Raw genomic sequence first — 4,236 nt, forward strand, 5'->3', positions numbered from 1 at the left:
TTACTGTTTTTTTTTAGAAAGTAAACATTGATATCCATTGAAAAAAAGTCCTTCAAATAAATTTTACAGAAAATAATATAAACAATTTTACTCTGTCATAATGTGACCTTGAATAAACATTTTATCTGTGTGTAATAATGTTGTTTTTATTTTGTGGTAAATGTTTATTTTATTTCATGATTAGAAGCTTTTTTTTTAATGTATGAATAAAACAGTATCTGGGTGTACCTATTTTTTTATGATTAGTTTAGTTAGTATTATATGATGTTATGCTTTGTTATGAATGATTCAGTACCAGGTGTACTTTTTGTGTTTTATAAATGTTATTGTAGTTGTATTTGTTGTATTATCACATGTTTTATTTAAATGGTTAAAGGAAAGTATTAATGTGTCAAACATGTGGGGAGGGAGAGATAACTTTGTTTTTCACGGGGGGGGGGGGGGGGGGGGTGATTCTTTTAGTAATGTAAAAATCTGAATTTTTTTTTACTTATTCAATTTTGATTACTTATTTTTTTAACAATAAATAAATATAAAAAAGCATAACCCATGTTTTTTTTCTCTCTCGCTTATTTCTTATTAAAATATTCTAACATATTAATTTATCTTTACACGACTTAGTTATTTTCTTTATTTTTTTTTCTTAATTAGACAGTACTGATAAATTTTCATTTTGAGTCTTTGTAATGTATTTTTTGTATTTGTTATATGTAATAAACATATTTTTGAATGTACAAATTGTGATTATTTCTTCTTTATTTGTAAATGAGCAATAGCTTTTTAAATTAGATTTTTCTTCTTTACCTGGTGGAAACAGCTGGTTTGTTTGCTGATTTGACGAAAAGAAAATATTGATAAGTGGGGGGGTAGGGCTAATGAAACAGTAGTTCTAAAGAATTGTTTACGAACATCTTATCATACAAGACAGAAGACTGGATCTGGGTATTGCAGTGAGACATTAAATACCAATGAAAAAAAATCTTACAGCTTTATCAAAACAATAACATGATTCCAACGTAAGCAACTCTCACCAAAAAAAAACATATACACATACACACCCACACTAACAAAACATGCATTGCTTCATTCCTGAACCTTAAAATGAATGGTTATTGGTAAAAATCTGGAAGCCAGTACTGAGTTCCTTATCGTCATAATAACAGATGTTTCTCCAAACTTGTGTTTTTGTGCCAATGAAGAAGGTAGGTTATGATGATGGTTCAACTTCAAATGTCTATCTAGGTTTAAAACCTGTATCCTATTTTCAGATGAACGACTGCCCAGTCTTAGAGGATATCATAAATTGTTTTACTTCGATTGATCAATTATTGACGTTTGCTCACGCCTATGGAATGAATGATGACCCTTACGTAATTTCCAGATTAAACCATTTAAGGAGGCAAGCAAACCCATCGCATTTTCAGTGTTCAATATGCGACGAGGTGTCTAGTACACAAGTAAAGTACGAATTACACGCACTTGAGCACGATATAATAACGGAATTCAACATGGGCCTATTTGATTATCCACATTCTAGTTCTAACCATATGGATACTAATTCAGGAAATTCCTTTACACGGAAAACGATAAAAAGAAGTCGGAATGAAAAAAACACCGATTGTTCATACTCAACAACAAGAAACACCGACACTGATGTGCCCATGTACAAAAAATCTCGTGTATCATCCCAAAATCAAGCAATCTCTACACATCAGTTTGGGGCGGGCATTGAGAGTGAACCTGCATACACATTTAGCCAAATAAAAGAGCGAACATACGCTAAAACTGGAGCCATTGACAAGACTTTTCAGGCCAAATTTACCAGTCAATTGCACGACAAGAAATTGTCAGACATAACAGAAGACCTACATGGTTTGTTCGACGATATCCTGGATACAGTACGTCAAGATTCAGATGCCAATAGTCTCGCTCGTGTGATCATAGAACACAACGGCTTGACTGATCCGATTGTAGTCTCTCTACGTGAACTGAACAAAATGGACTCATCAATAGTGATGGACGAAATAAGCAAGGTGTTACAAAGTAACGAAGAACTACCTGTTGACGACAGTTGTACGATTACAGTGGGTCGAATAGATATTCCATCGGGAGGCGGGCGACTCCGTATCACCAAATTGACGGGGGAAAACAACAGTCTAATGAGAAAACGTTCTATTGTGAACATACCCAGTACGACTATGTGCATGCCGATGGCTATAGTCGTGTGTTTTCTGAAAACATGTCGACTAGTTTCCCCCGTAGAATGGCGTCTTCTTACAGAGGGAGACTCTAGTTCCATGCCAGATAAAGTTTTGAAGCACAAATGTCACCCGCATTGGTATTATAAACACGTTGTAGAAAAGGGGAGGAAAGAATGTACTTTATTTTCTAGACGTCTTTGTGAATTGGTTGGAGTGAGTACAGAAAAACCGTGTAATATCAATGAAATAGAGCTTTTTGAAAGACTGTTAAACATACAAATTCTTGTTATTTCAGCTAAATTAGGGAATAAATTCATTCGAGTCGGGGAAAACGATTCACTGCGCAAAAAAGTGTTTCTCTATCTGGTTGAACAAGATGATTTCCAACATTTTACAGCTATTGTTAGTCTCACGGGCTTCTTTTCCTGCAATTATTTCTGTAGTACATGCTTAAAACCGTACAACAATAGAGACCAGCATTCGTGTGAAACAACATGTACTGTCTGCTGCAGCTCGGACTGTATAAACACGTCCAGTATAATGTCTTGTCGTACATGCAACAGGATTTGCAGATCACTGGAATGCTTTCGAAAACACGTAGAGAAAAAACAAACACGAAAAGGAGGATTATTACATTCGGAATGCGACAAACGATATCAATGTAAAATATGCAAAAAAATACTAGTTTGGGACGATCGTTCTCCCGCCATTCACCAATGTGGGGAATGGAAATGTCCTTGCTGCAACGAATATTACACGGGAGAACACCTGTGTTATCAGAGAAGAATTACCAAGGAACTTACCGATAATGTTATGATTTTTTTCGACACCGAAACGAAGCAGGATACATTATTACAGTGCGAAAACGGCTACCAACCTACAAATACAAGGTGTGAAAATTGTACGGGCAAAGGTAAAAAATGTGAAAAATGTAAACTGTGTCAGACATGTAGCAAATCTTGGTGTGGTTCTAGCGAACACACAGTAAACTTTATTTGTATGCAGACGGCTTGTGACCTCTGTAAAGATAAGCCAATACTACACAATACTAAATGTTCGTATTGTGGTGTTCGTTGTCCGCTTTGTTCTCAACGTGATAAGAAAGTTTTCAAAGGCGGACCTTGTGCTAACACTTGTGGGTTTCGAATGAAACTGTTCAAAGGTAGTACCGCAACGGCCGAATTCTGCAGAACAGTATTTTCTGACCAATATAAAAATGGGATTGTCCTCAGTCACAACGGAAGTGGTTACGATAACTATTTTCTTCTTGAATGGTTACTCTCCAACTCCATCCGTCCAGAAATAATTTTCAACGGGAGTAAAATTATGTACATGTTAGTGCAACGTGGATTGAACATCAAGGTGTTGGACTCCTTAAACTTTCTTCCAATGAAACTTTCGAAAATTCCTAAAGCGTTTGGATTGACGGAATTGAAAAAAGGCTATTTTCCCCATTTTTTCAACAGAGAGGAAAATCAAAATTACGTTGGTTCCTACCCTCCCACCAGGTATTATGGAGCCGATTACATGAATACATCAGACAGAGAAAACTTTTTAACTTGGCACAAGTCACGCCAAAATGAAATTTTCGACTTTGCAAAAGAAATGGAGGCGTATTGTGTTAGTGACACGACAATTTTGAGAGAAGGTCTATTGAAATTCAGAAATCTAATGTTACAAGTCACTGGAACAGAAACCGAGATCACCGATCCCGAAACCGGACATGTAAAAATAACGTATCCAGGCGGGGTAGATCCACTTGATTACGTTACAATAGCCAGTGTATGCATGGGAATATACAAATCGAAGTTTTTAACCGAGGACTATGACATACAAGTAACTACTCTCACTGCAGACCATGTCGAATGGAAACGTATGAAACCTACAGAAGAGGGGTTCGACGTGTGGCATGATGGTAATTGGTATTCGTCCAATACCTATTTATCTGAAAACCCTCAACATAGATTCGGAAAAAGAAAATTCGTCAAGAGCCCCCTCGCACATGTACCTTCTGAGGGATATACCAGAAGATACA

This window comes from Mytilus edulis, chromosome 11, assembly GCF_963676685.1.
Source record: "Mytilus edulis chromosome 11, xbMytEdul2.2, whole genome shotgun sequence".
Lineage (NCBI taxonomy): Eukaryota > Metazoa > Mollusca > Bivalvia > Mytilida > Mytilidae > Mytilus > Mytilus edulis.